Source organism: Pygocentrus nattereri, chromosome 22 (assembly GCF_015220715.1).
Source record: "Pygocentrus nattereri isolate fPygNat1 chromosome 22, fPygNat1.pri, whole genome shotgun sequence".
Classification (NCBI taxonomy): domain Eukaryota; kingdom Metazoa; phylum Chordata; class Actinopteri; order Characiformes; family Serrasalmidae; genus Pygocentrus; species Pygocentrus nattereri.
Window position 1 is genome coordinate 7,908,565 of NC_051232.1, and position 10,680 is coordinate 7,919,244.

General features: G+C 41.6%; 1 pseudogene; it reads left to right on the top strand.

Annotated features, from left to right (window-relative positions):
• Positions 1 to 10,680, top strand: part of LOC108410597 — an 83,421-nt pseudogene that overhangs the window by 43,545 nt on the left and 29,196 nt on the right.

A 10,680-nucleotide genomic window follows, 5' to 3' on the forward strand; every position in this document is an offset into this window, starting at 1 on the left:
AGCACCAGGAAGACACCGAGGAGTAAAGTAGTGGCCACTGATCGTAGAATGAACTTTTCCTATGATTAAGACCACTAGGTGATACATCTGCTACAATCTAAGCAACTCAGTTTAACATCCGTGACAGGGACTTGAACCCACGACCCTGGAGTTCAAAGGTGAAGGCTCTCATGAAACAATTTATTGAAAGGAAGCAACAAGGAACCATGCACCATTTTAGGACAAAGTAGTAGCATAAACAAATTACATGTCTCTGGACATAGAAGGCAGCAAACCGTTGGATTTTTAATAAAGACTCTTCCTTAAAATTTAGGTAATTAAGTGTGTGTTCACAACTGCTACAGCACCACGTGACCTCTGTGACAGAGAATCAAACCCACAACCTTAATCTTCAAAGGTGGGTGCTTTCATGTTGAGCTACAAGTACACTCTCAGTTTGTCATTTTGTATATTTGTGTCAAATTTGGTTATATTCAGACAATTATTGGAGTATTATTTCAGCCTTTGTGGCAGAATAAGCCAATTTATACCAATTTATTCAAATATTCAGCAACACTGTGCTTAAAAGTCATATTTTCAATATGATTGTTTAAAGAAAAATGAAATGAAATTTCATGTATATGTCAACAATGACATGTGCAGCTACTGATTTGGCTCTCTGTGGTGCCCAGAGAAAAACTGTTGCTCTGAATAAAATTAGCTGAAATTAAATAATAGGATTTCCTGTACAGTACAACCTACACATATTTGCAAAGTGACAATTCTCTAAGATGCATAATTTGAAACAATTGTCATGTTTTTATTGTATTTACTCTTAGACAGGAATAATTACATTTTAGATTTTTGGCAGTAAACTGAACATTGTAAGAGCGAACATAAGCAGAATCAAGCCAAATGTCATACGTTCCCTTCAACTGATTATTATCAATATACAAATTGATTTTGGTCACAATCAGAGCATAAGTGACAGATTTGTGTCCCTTGTTTCCGAATAGGCTGGACTGAACTGATTATTCCATAATTTGCAATAACGTACTTAAAAGGCAAGATTTTTTTAAACAATTATTGGTCTTGAGACTTCAGCGGTTGTTTCGAAACCAAGCTTGAAACAATACAAGAAACACAGAAAAACAATAGAATTTTTAAAAAGACATGTATTTGCAAAATTGTCAGGCACGCTGGAATACATAAAATATAAAAATGATCTCGACCTAAAGACATACAGTAAACGTTTCCATTAATTGTATATATTTTTAAAATTAGTACAACATCGACATTTGCAGTTATTGATTTGGCTCCCTCTGGTGGCCAGAGAAATATAAAACACCTCTTATTAAAATTTCTTGAAATCAAGTGATATGATTTCCTGTAGAGTTAAGCAATCTACACATATTTACAGAGCGTTAATTCTTATTAAGATGCATAATTTGAAACAATAGTCATGTCTTTATTTTAAACTTAGACAGGAATAATTACACTTTAGATTGTTGGCAATCTAATTGAGAATTGTAAGAGCCAACTTAAGCCAATTCAAGCCAAATGTCATATGTTTCGTCAGCTGATTATTTTCAATGTATATATCATTTTTGGTCACAATCAGAGTATAAGTGTCAATTTTGTGGTCAATTGTTTCTGAATAGGCTGGACAGAACTGATTGATCCATAACGTGCAATAAAATTCTGCTTAAAAGTCAAGATATTTTAAATAGTGATTGATCATGAGACTTTGGCATTTTTTTAGAGACCAAGTTCAAGATGTTACAAAAACATTTCAGCAAGCAGTAGGAAAACATCAGTTTTCAAACTCCTGAGGATTCACAGAAAAACAATAGTTTTTAAGACTTGTATAAGCAAAATTGCTTGGTTCAGTAGAAAACATAAAATTCAGAAAGTTACTTTGCCACAAGATAGATGTTGCAAAGATTATGACCATAAGTATGTTTGAAGTCATAATTTGCATATAATGCTCATGGTCCCTCTGCTGGGCAGAAAAGATATTACCCTGTGGCCATCCTGGGTTTAAGTCAAATTTCCATATTTCCTGTGCAATATTGGAACATACATATAAGTGTAGTGTTTAAGATGTTAATCTTCTTTCGGCTGCTCCCTTCAGGGGTCGCCACAGCGGATCATCTTGCCCTATCCACTGCCTCCTCTACTTTTACACCAAAGTGTTTAAGATGTTAATAAGATGTGTAATTTGAAACCACTGTCTTTTCTTTATTTCATTTCATAGAAGAATATAATGACATCTTTAATAATTATGCACTAATTGAGTACCCACTCACCCACCTCCTCTTTTACTGGCCCTTAAACTCATTTTTGAGGAGCAGGCACAACCTTACAATGAGAAACATGAATCCATGTTTTCTTTCCTTCACATTTCACTGCTGAGTTAGTAATCAAAAGAACCTGATATCGGCCATCCCATCTGGGTTCTAGAGATTGTTTGTCATGTTTCCTCACAATGACCCATTGACCTGGAATTATTGTATGGCCACCTTCAGCTGGTTTGCTCCAAGCGCTATTGACCTGACTCTGAGCTGCCTGTACTGCTTGTGTTAGTGTTTGGCAATAATTAAGAAGTGCATCTGACAGTAAATGCACATCTGTTTTGCGGCGATCAATCACCCCTGGAACCAGCATTGGTCTACCTGTCACAACTTCATAAGGACTAAGCCCAACCATTTTGTTGCTAGTTGCCCTTATACTGCAAAGTACTGCTGGCAAGGCTGCAGTCCATTTGACACCCTATGGAGTTTAGTCAGTCGTTCCTTGATGACACGGTTTACACGCTCTACCTGTCCTGAAGCTTGTGGTCTGTATGGACAGTGAAGTTTCCAGTTCACCTTCACAGGTTTACAGACAGCCTGCACTACCTGTCCAGTGAAGTGAGTGCCTTGATCTGACTCAATTTGCTCAGGAAGTCCCAACCTTCTCTCAAGCTGATCTATGATTGGTTTAATACCCTGCAAGGCCTCTTTGTTGATAGGATACTGTTTAGTACAAGGAGGTTGACCACCAGTGAGAACAACTTGTTCCATTTCTAGAAGGCCACAGTCATCCTTATCATCTGAGCAAATAGGGTGATTAGCCAAATTAGATTGTTTCAAAGAGGCAATGTTCCAAACACACGAATCAGCATTAATAGACAAAGAACAGTTCAATTTTCTCAGAAAATCCATCCCAAGAATATTCTCAACCTTTCTCACCCAAAATTGCCATGAAATTTTGGTCCTAGATTAACATCTATGGGTGTAGATAAAGTTAAGGATATTCCGGCATTACCCAGTCCCTCAGCAGTGATGTGTCTGTCTGTTAATGATACTCCTAAAGATGCACAATGTCAGAAAGTGTAGTAACCTGAATCCCTGTGTCTACAAGAAATGAAAAATCCTGTCCCCTAATTTGTACATCAACAAAAGGCGATTCTCTAAAACTCTACAGATGGCACACAGATAGGCAGAAGCGGCTGGGCAAATTAGTTTAAAGCTGGGGCAGACGGAGACGTTGACACCTCTGTATATCCCTGCACTGCCTTGATTAACATAGACAATTGGTCATGTGAAAGACCCTGGAAAGACTTCCCTATTGTATCATCCTGCGGAAATCCCTCAGAGGATCTTCCAGCAGTGTTTTCCCTCATCTTTGGATACCTTCTAGAATTGTCTGCCTGTTTCTTATGACAATCCCTTGCAAAATGACCAGTTCTATGGCAATAATGGCACTCATTTTTCTGGTTAGTGACCCTGTGATTGGGACTTGAGTTGAAGCCTTTGTCTGTTAGGACATATACAGACGCTGAAACATGGCTTGTCTCCAGATCAAGATCCAATCTATCCAGTTCACTTTTAAGCTCACCCCATTTAACCTTACACCAGTTTGGAACAGCTGTCACTAGAGCCTGTCTAAGATCTGAAAGTCCAAAATCCAAAGTGTGGACCCCCAGTGGTGCAATCAATACTATCGTTGTTGTAAGTATCAATGCCACAATGACGAAGAAAAACTCTTTCAAACCAGTCACAATATTCTGCAGCTGATTCTCCTTTTCTCTGTTTACAATTACTTATCTGCCCCCAATCAGTGGTCTTACGACATTTGTAGCTAATCCACTCTTTGAAAATTTCCCACCCTTTATTAATGTCTTTGCCATTATCACCCAAACCATCTAACACTTTATTGGCAAGCTTCCTGCTATCAGTAATGTTAAGAACTTGGCTTGCTATTGCCACAGCGTCATTAGGATGCAATGAATAAAGGTTTTTCTTTTTATCAATAAGGTCAATGAAGTCAAGGCCCATTACCCTTGGATGTTTAAATTCCTTGGACAGTCTTTCCAATGTGGCGGCATCCAAAGGAATGTTGCCAATCTGTACCCTTGTTTCCTTGACTTCACCACCCCTATTGAGGAACTCAGCAGATCTGATTGTTACAGGTCTCATTTGAAATACTTTACTCTGAGTAGATTCAGAATCTTCATCAGAGAGTGAGCAGAATGCGTCCATGTCCGGGTACAGCCCTGGCAACATTGGAGGATTTTCATCCTCTGTGTAGCATGGCTGACCTGGTTGACCGTGGCGCTTAGGTTCGCAGTTAGCATGTAACTGTTCAACCTCAGTGAGTCAGTGATTGTTGAAGCTTTTTACATGTTCTTTGGGCATTCAGTGAAGCTGTTTTGTGCTTTTTACTTTCAGTAGTCAACTCTAGGATCTTTCCCTCAACTTCTGCTAGCTTATCCTCCATATGCCTAAGTTTATACCCCCAGTATTGTTCTAGCACAAAAAGACATTCCTTCACAGAATCATGCTTAATCCCATAGCCCAAAGCTGTTTTGCATTCTGTAGGAGACCACACTCTATCAGTAGGAAAACCTTTGGAAGAAAAGTACTCTGACTTTTTTTGCTTATTAACATGTTTTTTGACTATGTTGTCCATTACCATTTCAAATTCAGAGTCAGTCCACGGCAGCATTTCAGTCCCACCCCTAACTAGTGTGCTCTTTTTATAGTTAAGAGGTTTCCAGGAATCTTTAACATTTTTCTGAGCATTTTGGCCTTTGGAAATCATGGTGAGGTGACTAGTGACAAGACAATCAAATAAACAAACAAACAAATAAGTAAACTTCCCTTGAAACAAAGTGTATAATAGCCACAAAAAACACTAGGTTTCTTTATCAGTGACAACAAGTAAACTTCCCTTGAAACAAAGGGTATAACAGCCACAAAAAAAATAGGTTTCTTTATCAGTGACAACAAATAAACTTCCCTTGAAACAAAGGGTATAACAACCACAAAAAAATAGGTTTCTTTATCAGTGACAACAAGTAAACTTCCCTTGATCAAAGGGGATAACAGCCACAAAAAACAGTAGGTTTCTTCATCAGTGACAACAAATAAACTTCCCTTGGAACAAAGGGGATAACAGCCACAAAAAACACTAGGTTTCTTTATCAGTGACAACAAATAAACTTCCCTTGTTTCAGATAGGCTAAACTTTACTGACTTCTCCGTGTTATAAAACCAGAATTTCTCTTTGGTTCGAAATGGCGTTTACTCACCAAGTAGGTTTCAGTATGCCATCCGGGTCACGGCACTAAGTTGTTAGAAATTCAGCTTTCAGGATTCAGAAGTCAGGAGACCTTCCGCGTAGACTTGACTTTATTGAAACACAGGAAATGTGGGCACAGCTTAGTGGATCGCAGCCAGTCTATCACAGCCAGTCTGATTAGGGATATTTTAGGAGAACCTTATATACACTGGAAGTTGTGAGAGGAGGATAAAGGTGCGGAAGAGGAGTTTTAGGGGGGGTAAGCGAGGGGGATGAGGGTGATAAAGAAGAGGGGGTTAAGCAGGGGGGTGATGATTACCCTATCAAAAGGACAGAGGTGACCTTATGGTCAGCAATCAAAGGGCCAAACCAACAATGCAGGGAGTTGACCACCTCAGATCAGCAGATAGGACGAACAATGGAGGGAGCTGACCATCCTCAGGTCAGAAGATAGAAGCTTAATTTCTCTCAGTATTGTAGGGGTTTACCCAAATACCAGTTGAGATCTTATTGGCCAATGATAGCCATATTTATCCAATGATTCCATTGTCCATAAAAGATTATGTATATATTAGGCCATTTATACAGCATACAAAGTTTCAGCTCAATTGGCAGTTGGAGGGCTTAGCATTGCTGAGAAACAGATTTTTGGTCGTTATAGCACCCCCCTATTGAGTAATTGGTATCAAACTAGGTGGGCTTCCTCAGAATCATATGGAGTATAACGGTGGTAAGTTTCATGAGAATTGACGTAAGCAATCTCGATCTGTAGCCATTTATGTCAATTAAGCCAAAACCAGAGGGGCTTAATTGGCATGTGGCAGCCATATTGTTCACAAATATTCAAATATTTTTGGCAATTCTTGACCTCCAGACACATCTGAACATTTTGAGACCAATATTGTGTTGATATGGGGGCGGAGCTAAATACATGCAGTGAAGCGTTTATGTAGAATAAAGCAAGGATTATGGTGAAGCAAGAATTTTGACTGTAGGCCCACGGTTCATGACATATGAGCCAAAATGTAAAATGTTGCTCTATAGCGCCACCATCAGGCCAACTGGGGTCATTCAGCAGTGGGGGGCATTCTACACCTACCTTCCAAATTTGGTCTTTGGATGACTTACGGTGTCTTTTCCACACACTTAATGGCAGAAAAAGAATGATAATAATAATAATAAGAAGATGAAAAAGAAGAAAACAACAAATACAAATAAATAACAAATACACAAATTTCTAAGAAGAAAGTATAAGAACAACCACTAAAAACAATAGTAAAAAAGTAGTTTTATGTGCAAATTTGAAAGAAAAAAATTAAAGTTACATGTGCATATGTGCATGTAGAGTAGCTGTTCATAAAGTGCATGTTACAAGTAACAGAAAAGTGGTGCTCTGTGCAGTAACAGATGTAAACAGTGTATGTAAGGTGCAGCTGTTGAGTGCAAGGTTGGCCAAAGTTAAACCAGTTCAGAATGGGAGCGGGGAAGAGGTAGTGAGTGAGTGAGGTATTCACAATCCTGATGGCCTGTGAATAGCAACTGTTGCTCAGTCCTGTAGTCTGTGCTGGGGGTGTGTACTGTCCCTGATGATGTTGTGGGCCCTCCTGCTGACCCTGGTGTGATAAATGTCCTGTAGTTGAGGGGAAGGCTGCTCCTGAGATGGACTGTGCAGTTTTGATCACACGCTGGAGAGCCTTTCTGTCCTGAGCAGTGCAGTTTCCATAACAGACTGTGATGAACTGGTAAGAACACTCTCAATCATCCTCCTCTAGAAGGTGCTGAGAATTTTGGCTGGCATGCCAAATTTCCTCAGCCTTCTCAGAAAGGTGTGTGTTGTGAGACCAGGTGAGATCCTCACTGATGTGGATGCTGAGGAATTTGAAGGTTTTCACCCTCTTCACCTCTGTCTCACCAATGTACAGGGGTGTGTGCAGCTCCTGCTTCCTCCTTGGATCAACAATCATTTCCTTGGTCTTGTCTGCATTCAAGGAGAGATTGTTGTTATGACACCAGGCCACCAGCTCAGCCACCTCCTTCCTGTATGCTGTCTTGTCCCCACAAGTGGTCAGTCAAATGACTGTAGTATCTTCAGGAAACTTGATGACGCTGGTGTTGTCCTGGGAGGCCATGCAAGTATAAGTGAAGAGCGTGTACAGAAGGGGGCTCAGGAGACAGCCCTGGGGGACCCCTGGGCTCACTGTTCTCACTGACTGGGGTCTGTCTGTTAAAAACTTGAGCACCCAGTTGCAGAGGGCATTTTCTTACAATGTCCTGTTCTGATATCCATCAGTATTCCTGAACTGCTTGCTGGATGAGCAAACTTCGTAACATGATGGCTCACTATTTGGCCAGCAGACTAGCTCGACTGTTCATAGTTTAACTGTTTAATCTGAGCACATACGATGAACTGTGGGGGTCAGATCTAATAAATTAATCTCTGGACAGCCACAGCAGACCATGGTTCTGAAAGAAAAGTGCTGTTTCAGAGCCATATTAGAGTGCGTTTGCAAAGGGAGAAGATACCAGATCAGATAACCAGCTCAAATATTTGATGGGAAAAGAAGATGCTTCATTACAGTCGCCCGTAAAACAAAGCTTGTTCCTGCCCCCTTGTGACACCAGCTGTTTTTCTGAGCTGCTGCTCCGTGCAGCCGAAATGAAGTGCAGTTGGAGCCTCAGCAGTGTTAGGGGTCCAGAACAGCTCTGCTGAAGGGTCTTCAGTACTGTAGGCAGGGCTTAGGACTGCAGGATCTAAGCTGAGATACACTATAATCTACCTGCTGGGGGAATGCAGGATCAAATCGGGGAGAAACTAAAATATACCTGCTGGCGGGTGGACTGCAGGATGCAATCTGGGATACACTAAAATCTACCTGCTGGGAGACTGCAGGATCCAAGTTGGGAGATGCTAAAATACACTTGCTATGGGAGTCTGCAGGATCCAAGCCGAGAGACACTAAAATATATTTGCTAGGGGGACTGCAGGATCCAAAGCTCAGAAGTGCTAAAAACATACCTGCCAGGGGGACTGCAGAATGAAAGCTAGGAGAAACTAAAACATACCTACCAGGGTGACTGCACAATCAAAGCAGGGAAACGCCTAAAAGATACAAAGCCAGGAGATGCTAATATACCGGCTGGTAGGACTGCAGGATCAAAGCTCGGAAGTGCTAAAAACATACCTGCCAGGGGGACTGTATGATGAAAGCTGGGAGAAGCTAAAATACACCTACTGACAGGAGGACTGCAGGATCCAATCTGGGATACACTAAAATCTACTTGCTGGGAGACTGCAGGATCCAAGCTGGGAGATGCTAAAATACACCTGCCATAGGGGTCTGCAGGATCCAAAGCTCGGAAGTGCTAAAAACATACCTGCTAGGGGGACTGCAGGATTCAAGCTAGGAGACATAGAGACTGAAACAATCTGAGGACCTACTGCCCTTCATCACGTTTCCCATCAACAAATCCTTGGCATCAGGTGAAGTTCCATCAACTTTCAAGACTGCAAGAGTACTCCCCATCTTGAAGAAACCCATGCTTAAACAGCTCTGATGTCAACAACTACAGACCGGTATCACTTCTTTCTTTCCTTTCAAAAATTCTTGAACGTGCAGTCTATAATCAACTTTCTTTCTCACACAGAACCAGCTCCAAGACCCCGACCAGTCTGGTTTCAAACCAGCACACTCTACAGAAACTGCCCTCATCGCAGTGACCGAGAACCTCCAATCTGCAAGATCAGCCAAATTGTCAACTGTCCTGATCTTTCTTGATCTCTCTGCAGCTTTTGACACAGTGAACCATATGATCCTTCTGGACATCCTCAACAACCTCGGAATCACTGGTTATGCGTGGAAGTGGTTCAAGTCCTATCTGGAGGATCGCTCTTATCAGGTAACATGGAGAGGGTTCACATCCTCTCCATGCAGGCTCTCCACTGGTGTCCCCCAAAGCTCGGTCCTGGGTGATGTAATATCTTCTCATGGCTTCTTTCATCACTGTTATGCTGATGACACTCAACTAATGTTTTCTTTCTCTCCCTCTGACACACAGGTTTCCAGTCGCATCTCGGCATGCCTGTCTGACATCTCTACATGGATGGCAGCTCACCACCTGAAGCTCAATCCCAGCAAGACTGAGCTGATATTCATCCCTGCAACTACAGGTCCTCATCATGATCTTGCCATCTCATTCGAGAACTCCCTGATTGTTCCACCTGTAGAGGCAAGAAGTCTTGGTGTAACTCTGGATGGCCAGTTATCGTTTTCGACTCACATTGCGAACCTGACTCGGTCATGCAGGTATCTCCTGTACAACATCCAAAGGATCCGACTCTTCCTTACCCGAGAGGCCACCCAGGTGCTAGTGCAGTCTCGTTATCTCAAGGCTTGACTACTGCAACTCACTCTTGGCTGGTCTTCCCATGCAGACCATCAAGCCTCTGCAACTCATCCAGAATGCGGCAGCATGACTCCTCTTCAATCTGCCCAAGTTCAGCCACGTCACCCCACTGCTGCGCTCCCTTCACTGGCTTCCTGTAGCTGCACGCATCAGATTAAAAATCCTAATGCTTGCCTACAAAGCCAAAAATGGACCAGCCCCTACCTACTTGATGGCAATGGTGAAATCTCGAACTGTACCATGAGCCCTTTGAGCTTCAAGTACAGCTCGGCTTGACCCGCCATCCAAGGTGCACGGAAGACAAGCGTCGAGAATGTTCTCTGTACTGGCACCCAAATGGTGGAATGAACTCCCACTGGCTGTCCGAACTGCAGGGTCTCTTGCTGTCTTCAAACGTAGACTGAAGACTCATCTCTTTACACAGCACTTAAATGAGCACTGAATTATAAGCTGCACTTATTTTTATTGTATTTCACCATGTATTGTAGTTTATTGTATTGTATGTTATTGTATTGCATTGAATGGCACAGAGTTCTGCGTTCAACTGTTTCTTTTTCTCCTGGTGTCTGCAGTGACATCTTGTTTCTAGCAGTATCTGAGCTCAGGACTGTCTTTTTCTCTAAGCTATTGGTAACTAGCAAAGATACTTTCTCTAGATTGACAAAGCACTTTTTGTAAGTTGCTCTGGATAAGAGCGTCTGCTAAATGCTGTAAATGTAAATGAGACGC